Genomic DNA, 9,811 nt, shown 5'->3' with positions numbered 1-9,811 from the left:
TTGTCTGTCTGTAACTGCAACTCAAGCAAGTTTTCCAGCCTACACCACTGCCATCTCGGTGTAAGTAAACAATCTTTAAAACTACCGATAAGCGTTTGTGCCTAATTCCAGCTCGACGGCCTTCCCTCTCCGACCCGGCGTGCCCGGGCTGCTGGCCACAGCCCGCGTGCAGCACGGAAAAGGGCTCGGGTCGCTCCCGGCCCGCACACACAGCACTTAATCAAAAGCTTCAGTCTCTGCAGATGTCCAGACAGGGCAGATGGAATCAACACATTGAGTGATAACACCAGACAGTGACTCATAGATGTGGAATTTTATCTCCGAGGGTGCTTGTACACATGCAACAGGGGTTTAGTTTGGTTTAGTCCTCCCTAAATTGAAATGGTGAATTTTTAAAAGCCCACTGTGTCCATCATTTCAATTTAGGTAGAACTAAACTGAACTAAAACCCCATTGCATGCACACAAGGGCAAGGGGCCCAATCCTTAGAGCCTACCTGCCTCTCCCGCACCAGGGTGCAGAGTGGGGAGTGAGCTGCTAGTGGTCTGAGCGGTCCCTGAGCTGTGGGGGTACCCTAGTGCTTCCTTCCATGGTGGTGGTGTCCCCCAGGTGGCACCCACCCACTGGCACCCAGCCTGGGCAGTCCCAGGGGGCGCCCACCGCGAAGGGAAGCACTGGGCCCTGTGCAGCTCAGGGGCTGTGCGACCCAGCAGCAGCTCTTGCAGGCAGGCTCTGCTGAAGGAAAAAAAAAAGCAGCAAGAAGCCTTATCTTTTTTCCCCTCCACCCTGCCTGCCCCCCCCCCCCCCCCCCCCTGAGCCTGCTTGCCTACCTGAGCTGTATACGGCCAGTGCTTCCCTCTGCAGCTACAGCACCCCCCAGGCAGCTCCTGGGTGGGCTGCTAGTGGATAAGAGCTGCATGAGGGGCACCACAGCCACAGAAGGAAACACCAGGCCCTGAGCAGTTCAGGCAGGCTCCGGAATTGGGGGGGAAAAATTAGGCTCCTTGCCACATTTTTTTTTTTTCTTCAGTCAAGCCTGCTTGCATGAGCTGCTGCTGGGTTGCACAGTCCCTGTGCTGTGTGGGGCCCAGTGCTTCCCTCTATGGTGGCAGCGCCCCCTGGGACCACCTGGGCCAGGTAAAAGCAGGTGGGTGCCACCTGGGGGGTGCCACCACCATGGAGGGAAGCACTGGGGTCCCCTGCAGCTCAAGGACTACTTGGCCCACCGGCAACTCACTCCCCCTGCTGAGAGAGAGACAAGTAAGCTGCAGCACCCCGTGCACCATCCCCGCCACCTTCCCACCACCTGGGACCACCTGGGAATGACTGGCTTGTCCCTGGGGCAGAGCTGCAGGGTGGCAGGAGGGCAGCTATGTGTGCTGGCAGCAGGACAAGGCAGCGGGGATGGTGCATGGGGAGCTGGAAGCCTGCCAAGCCCGAGCTGCCCTGATCACATTGGTTTCCAATGTCCTGTGAACCATTTCACTTTGTTACGTAGCAAACTAAAATACCTCGGATGGGTTTTACCTTGCTATGTAACAAAGTCATTTAAAGCGGAATACACCGCCAAGCATGTAAGTAGCAATGTCATTAAAGCGGAATACACCACCGAGTGGTGCAAAAGGGCAATTAAGCTGCTTTAAAGGCCAATTTTTTTGCATGTACAAAAGCCCTTACACCATATGAAAGAGAGAGATTTTGATCTTTTAGTCTTGATACAAAATCTTTCATTGTTAATTAAGTATGGCATGTTTTTATTCTATTTTAACAGTTCTTTGATTAATTTTAAGGTTTACATATGATTTCTCTACATCTTCTACATCCCTAGTGGAGTTTTAATGTTCCTCTCACTTGATTCTCCTCACCTCCATAGCTCTTGAAGCCCTGGATCACTGTAATTATTCTTTACAAGGATGATTCAGAGGATTCTGTTCAGATACAAACATGGTTTTACTAAATTCAACTTTGCTACATGTCATCCTGTGACATGTGCATACAAATTGGAGTTGCTTATACATTCCCTTGTAGTGTGGAATGTAAGCAAAATCTTCTTGCCAGAAATCATCAAATGAGCCTTGATCAGAACTTATTTCTCTAATTACTAGACACGCCAGAAGCTCGATTTGTTCCTATCATGATCATTGAAAAGTTTTATCATTTCTTATCTTAGTTTTTCTTTCTATCAGGCTGTGGGATGTTGTACCACTGAATCACAGCTACTGTTGCAGCCAGTGATCAGGATCTGTAGATACTTTATGTAGTTCCATTAGGCTGACTCATGGTCATTGCACTAAGGGATGAAAGACATTGATCATTTTCTGTTTAAATTGAAAATAAGATGGCTAGTTTTATATGCAGCAGAACTATGTTTTCTCAAAAGATACACATTTCATCTCTATTTTTAGTGGGGGAAAAATTGTGTTGTATTTATTTTCCAAACTGCTGAAATTACAATTTTTTTTTACAATCTTATGGTGAAATGGCAAGTATGCTAATAGCTTATTCACAAAATTGACAGTGTTGTAAAATATGAATGGCTAAGAACTGTTGAAAACAACTGTTCATCTTTAACAGTTTACTTTTGTTTCACATGCTATAGTAGATGAATCTTACCTTCTTTATACTTACCTACTTTATACCTTCTTAGATAGCAGAGGTGATTCTACAGTGACTAACAAAAATACTGTTAAAAGTATATTTTTACTGGACAATTTGTTGACTTAAAGACCAGCTCTGAAATATTTATTTTAGAAGGACCAGTCAATTTTATATGTTGTTTAATTATTTTAAGGGCCCTCGTGCAAAAGTAAGAAACATCATAATAAATTTAAAATGCTCTAGCTCAAAACAAAAATGAACAATTTAAGTTTGATCTTTAGCATGCTCTGTTCAGATGTAGGTTCCCTTGGTTTATCTTAAAGGCTCAAATATCAAAAGACAAACACAAAGAATCCAGAATGGTTTGTTTTTTTTAACTGCTGTTGTTTAAATCACTCTCATGACTCAGGATCCTAATTGTCCTTTCTCATCTATTAAGTACATAATTGGATAGAAGGTGCCTAAGTGTGATCTTACTCAATTCTGCTCAAGTCCCTAATAAAAAAAAACAGATGGGGGGCTTCTCCTGTTAACTGCTTTTGGTGGCAGAGTCTTAAGGCAAAAATGATGGCATGTCACAAATATAGACATGTTAACATTTTTCAGGGATTTGAGCAGGATGGAACAGGATCATATGAAGGGTCTAATAGTTGGAATAGCAATAGGATCTATCCCATAATGTTTCAATGTTTTGGGTTGACAATACTACAGTTTCCTTAGATATAAAAAATAGTGTAAAATTTACTTTCCATATGAAAGTGTAGGATGAAGTGTTTAAAAGAGAACTCTAAGCTGAGGAATAAAGGAATTACCTCCTTGGTCAAAACATTCTGCCCTGTCTACAATCCAGGGAGGACACAGGCAACATGTCAACACTTCTACTGTACACTGCAAAGAATTTTATTTTTAAGCTATTTTTTGTTTGTTTCATAGAGCAAAGCATCATTTTATATCTGGATTATATTATGGCAATATAAAATATACAAAAGTACCAATTAACCTAAAACAAAGAAAAACAGTAATATCTGATATTAAGCAGTGTTGCTCTAATATTTAGTTGATGTAATAAAAGATGTCACAGCTCCCCAAAGAACCTTGTCTGATATTAAGCAGGCTTTTCAATTCTATTTCTTTGTTAATTTTACAATATATTTTACAATATTCACAATATGGGTAAATTAGTTTGTGATCTAGTCCTTCGTAACCCTATATATTCACTGCAGAGTTCACTCAGGTTCTTAATTGTTTTTTTGCCACCTAAGATTTCATCCACTAAAACCTTTCATCTAACTTTAGTGGTGCTTTCAATCTGGTCTGTCTCAGCTGAAGGTGTGGATAAGAGCCTGTTTTCTACTTTTGCTCTGGTTAGTAATATGCCCACTGCAGTGAGAGCAGAATCTCTCAAGTACTAAGGGCACGTCAACACCTTCCCACACTTCCAGTCTTTCTGTCTAGGAGGAGGGATGAGTCTTCTTACAGTTCATTAGAAAAGAATCAGACTGGTTCAGCATACTGCAGCACAAAACAACTATGAGCTATGCCCTAGAAATCTCAGGAACACACACTGGGGATAGAAGTGCTAGTAACACTCCAGTGAAGACTTAACCAGAGATGGCTCCCATCCTGCCTGTAATGATACAGTTACCATTACCACACTTAATGGGATTTGTATTTTTGTAAACAAACTTTCTTTGTAGAGTGAACCTTGGTTCCCTTTTTTTCTGAAAGAAGCTCAATTGCTTTTCTATTCTGGTTTGAAGATAATAAGTCCCATATACACTGGCTACAAATATGACTCAGAAGAAGAACTCTAAATCTTCATACAAGATCCTATAATCTAACAACTGGTAAGAAAGCAAATGATTTATACACCAATTATAAATAGATACATAATTTATAAACAGATATATAATGGCTGGTTTAATATCATAAATAATTTGCTATAACAGATTATGTTATTTATTGCTAAATATTATTAAATATTTTTTTCAATTCCAAAATTGAATCACATTGTCAGATTCAATAAAGTCCAAAAAATGTCCAATAGTTGGTGAAACTGTTTTTTTAGCATCTTATACACTGCTTCTTTCATACAGGTACATTGTAAAATGCCTTTAATACAATGGTGCTATACCAGTATTAAGTTTGTTAGCCAATAGGTCACAACCCTCCTTTCAGGAAAGTGGATCCCAGTGAGTGAATGGAACTCTGGGCACATCTACAAGTGCATTTAAGAACAACTAAATTCAATATACATTAAATTATTTTTGGCGGGTGTCTACACGTGCAGCGACTTGGCATTAAAGTTAGTGCCCAGGTCACATCTACAAGTGCGTTAATGCACTTTAACTAATCGTGCCTAAATTTGATACCTGCATTTGCAGGTATCAAATTTAGGTGTGATTAGCCTCATTTCACTATGTGCATTAAAGGCACACATATGTAGACATGTACCCATGATGCACATTAAATTAGGCTAATGCACATTAATGTATCTTGTGTAGAAGCACCCTCTGTTGACTTCAGAGGGGACCTGCTAGGGTTCAGGGAACCTCTGATGCACATCTAAAAGTGCCCAAACCATAATCAACCATACACGAAGCTGAAGATTTGATTTTCCATTGCTTTATCTATATCTGGTTGTGACAACTGTAGGTATTGCAGGGCTTGCTGCCACTGCCCTGAGCTCGTTTGAGTGGCAAGGTGGCAGGAGGACCTCAGCTTTGGACCTCAGCTTTGGATCACCTGGTCTGCCAGAAAGCTGTTCTTATGTTACTTACCTATCATGATTTTGATGATATTATACTGCTAGGAGTCAACGCACAAGATGATCCTACAAGGTCTCAATTCCTGTTTTCTTCTGTGGGGCTCCAAACCTCCCCTTTATCCCACTCTAGCTTCTCCAGATGGCACTCATAGTTCTCTGCAGCCAGATTTTAATGCTGCCTGTTAGTCTACTGTTCCACCCTCAACCACCAGGGTGACTGTCAGCTTTAGTTAGGTGCGAACCCTTTCAGGGACTGACCTTGGTCTGTAATCAAATATCCAAAAGAAAGCAAAACACGACTGCTCTCAGCAGACTCAGTCCATGTACCCTTCACCTGGGGTCAGGCTCTCATGTCCAAATCACAACAGAAAAAAAAACAGTTAATCCAGTCACTGCTCTGCACAGGCCTGCCCCGGCTTACTCATGAGCATTCACAGTCTCAATGGGATCTCTCCCACGTGCAGCAAGGCTCTAACCTGAAACAGCAATTCTTCTGGCCTCTCTCCTGCATCTTCAGCTGTCACTCCACTCCAGGGATTATCAGAAGCCTTGCATGGGCAGACCTCTGCCTGCTTCCTTCTCTGGGTCACACCCACAGCATTTCTCTGGCAGGGTTTGCAACACTTGCCTGCCAGGATGCTCAGCCGCTCCTCTCTCTGTGGCTCACAGGGAATCAACCCCCTTCTGCCCCTCTCTGGGGCTGAAAATACCTCTGAGCAGCTTCCCCCCTCCAATTTGGAGCGAGATGCTGCTCCGGAAGTGTGGCGATTGCTTCTCTTCCCTTCTGGTCTCCATCTGCAGCCCCATCGGCCATCCATGCTGTAAGTGTTGCTTGCTTTCACTTTCCCTGTCTGTCACTGCTGGCTGCTTTTGTTCTCCTGACCTCCCCTGCCCAGCACATAAGGCACCTCAGGGCTTTTGTTTACTCTTTCTCACTCCTTCACATTGTTACAGTCACTTACACAGTGCAAGGTGAGTACTATGCTAGTAAACAAATACTATTCTGATTTGATAACATTTTTCATCTACATTGCACTCACTCTGCCCACTCTAACAAACTATGTGAGGTTCAAGGCAATGGAGAATTAGGCCCAAGATGTATCATTTAAAATGCAAGTTTAGATTGCATGTACAATGCATTATTTACAGTTTTGACAATAGACATCCAATAATTATCAGTGGATACTCATAACTGATGGAAAAAAGCTCTCAAATGTAACTTGGATTGTGCTGAGAATTATTAGGATATATACAGTATGATGTTACTGATCTGGGACAAAGCTCATGTTAAAACTTGTCTGGCTTTTTTTTCCCACATTTGTCTCATCTAACAAAATTCATGTCCTGATTTGCTCATAATTTAGTCTAATATATATTGGCTATTTGTCTATTCCAGTCACAATGTTCCTTTGTAAAAGCGCACTTTCTTTCTTTCCACTACTGTAACTGTGTCAAATATCTGCAGTCCTAAAGTATTTCCTGCAGATAGAGCCATAAAGTGATACATGGTTCAGTTGTGACTCTTCACTTCAGAAGGCTGAAGAGTTCATTTACATGAGCTCCTTATATCAGTAAATGGCTCTTCAGGATCCTTCCGAATCTCCCTTTGACTCAGTACTTGTGGACAAGGCCCGTTATTCTCAGAATCACACACTGCAATGCCAATATGTACGCAACCATTTGGGACTATCCACCCTTTCTTCCTATGCAGCATCAGAAAACTTACAGCCAAATCATGAAAATATTTCTTTTCCCTCTTAATCATCTCAGTATTATTGGGGAAATAAAATACAGAGTAACTGATACTGCATTGCACAATATGAATGCATGTACATGATAATAGTAATTAGAAAAGAGGCTTTGCTTGAACTTTACTAAGTATTTTTCATTCTATTCAAACTCACATTTTCTTTAGTATTTAATATATTTCTATATTATTCAGGAACCAATAGTGGTAGGGGAACTTTCTTGTTGCTGATCTAGGACCTGCAAGTTCCTATGGAGAGGAACAGTGAAGAGTCCATCTGATTAAACATCTGCCTAAAAAGATGGCAAACAGAAAACCTCTTGGAGCTGTATTCTCACTGGATAATCTTCATATTTTTCCCTGTCAGTTTTCAGTGGATCATTATTTTTTCTCCTTAACTGTTTTGTCATCCAATAAGACCATTATGAAAAATATTTAAACATCTCTTTTTGCCATCATCACAAAAACTAAATTAAGGGTCTGAATTTATCTTTAGTTAATGGAGTTATTACACAAATGAATTTGGAGCATTATATGGAAATAAATAAATCTAATACTCTCAAAAGGTTGTCCTTAAGTCCTATGATGAAATAGGGGGCACCTCTTTGGCTGTGTGTAGATGAAACAAGAGGCATGTGTGCACAACACTTTAAAGTGGGCTAAATGCTTTTGCACTGCTTTAATAGTGTTGGTGTTTGCACACTTTGGTGGTGTATTGCACATTAATTCCAGCTGCTGTAGGAAATTTGGCATCATAATGCTCCTTAGATGACTTGGGGTGCAGCAAACTAAGACTTCTTTGAGCAGTTTTAGTTTGCTGCACCTACAGCCATGGAACGAAGCACTAGGCTCCGTACAGCCCCACAGCTCTACAGGAACCCATACAGGCAGTTCTAGCAGCAGCCCAGGAAGGCAGATTCCACCCAAGAAAAGCAGTGAGCCTGATCTCCCCCGCCACTCCCCCGCCCCAAAGGCTGCCTGCCTGCCTGAGCTGCGCAGGGGCCTGGCGCTTCCCTCTGCAGCTGAGGTGTCCCCTGGGACTGCCTGAGCCGTGTGCCTGCGGGCGGGTGCCACCTGTGGGGGGTGGGTGGCCACTGCTGCCATGGAGGGAAGCCCCAGCCCCCTCCCCGCCACAGCCCAGAGACTGCTTCACCTGCCAGCAGCTCACCCTCCCCTCCCTGCCAGAGAGGCAGGTAAGTCAGCAGGGTATGTGCATGACATGGGGGTTTAATCAGCCCTAAATTGAAGTGGTGTTTTTTAAAACCCACTGTTTCAACTTAGGGCCCTCGTTTCATTTACACACCCATAGTCTAGCAGCCCAGTTGTTTAAGCAGGAGGAGGACTTGTAAGATCAGTGTCAAATGTAGTAAATTCCAATTATCCTAGGATTTTACTTTTGACTAAATGTTTAGCAATCTTCTAATGAAATAAGAAAAGTGCTCTCAGGCTTAAAGCATTTTTCATGTAAAAAAAAAAAAAATCCAAGCTATAAAATCTTAACATGTTTTTTGAGAAAATGCTTGGAACAAATGAGATTTCTGAGAGACCTGAGTATTTATTTAAAAGATTAATAGATTTGAAGCCTGTAAGAAACCATTGTGGTCATGTACTGTGAATTCCCACAAAACACAAATCATGGTATTCCTGTATTAATTCCTGTGTCAAGTTTAATAGCTGTGCCTGAATTAGAGCAAACCTTCCCCTAGTATGCTTTCTATACCATATATCATCTTTTTCAGAGGTCATCAACATATTGCCTGCAGACGAATCATCTTGCAGAGCCATTGGATCTGGCCCATGAAGCCAGGGGGCTTTGTGCATACAAGGTTATGGGAAGGGGACTTTGCATGTGCCATGCTGCAGCTGAATATCAGGGGGACTTTGTGCATGCTGCAAATGGGCAGCACGAAGAAACACCAGAGGCGGTAGCAAGCCAGGACACAAGCACTGGCTTGCCTGGGACCTGAGTCAGGTTCATCCAGCCTGTATTTCCAGAACATTGCCCAGTCACTGCTTTAGATAGGACATTAGCTAGTTAACCCCTATCAATCAAAATGACTTTTTTCAATTTTAACTTGTGTTGAAAATGTATAGAGATATATTTTTTCTAATTACATGTATTTGCTTCTAACCATTTCAAGTGCAAACAATCCAAGTTTGAAAAGAGCTGCTTAGCTGCTTAGCTTCATAAAAATGTGAAAACTAAGAACAACCACCTCAGAAATGGATCAACCTTTGCTTAACTTAGAAAGACCTACAAAGGATGGAGGACGGGATCCACCTCCAAGGAGGAGTATCCACACTGGTCCAGTCCTTCAGGGAGCGAACCAGGAAAACCAAGGCTGTGATGGAACTCCAACTAGCTACAAATATCAAGGACAATAAAAAGTCCTTTTTTAGATATGTGGGGAGCCAGAGGAAAAGCAAGGGCAACATTGGACCCCTGCTAAACCAGATGGGAAAACTGACAACCGACACCCAGGAAAAAGCCAACCTATTAAATGGGTATTTTGTGTCGGTTTTTCATCAGTCCCATGGGACCCCCTGCCCACTACGGGACAGGGAGGCCCAGGTGAGGGAGATTCCCTGCCCTCCATCAATGCTGGTCTCATGAAGGAACACCTTGAGAAGCTGGATACCTTCAAGTCAGCTGGCCCTGACAGTCTACACCCCAGGGTACTCAAGAACCTGCCTAGCAT

The sequence above is a fragment of the Alligator sinensis genome, unplaced genomic scaffold, assembly GCF_000455745.1.
Source record: "Alligator sinensis unplaced genomic scaffold, ASM45574v1 scaffold30_1, whole genome shotgun sequence".
Taxonomy (NCBI): domain Eukaryota; kingdom Metazoa; phylum Chordata; order Crocodylia; family Alligatoridae; genus Alligator; species Alligator sinensis.
The sequence above is the reverse complement of the archived record's forward strand: the minus strand, read 5'-3'. Positions refer to the sequence as shown.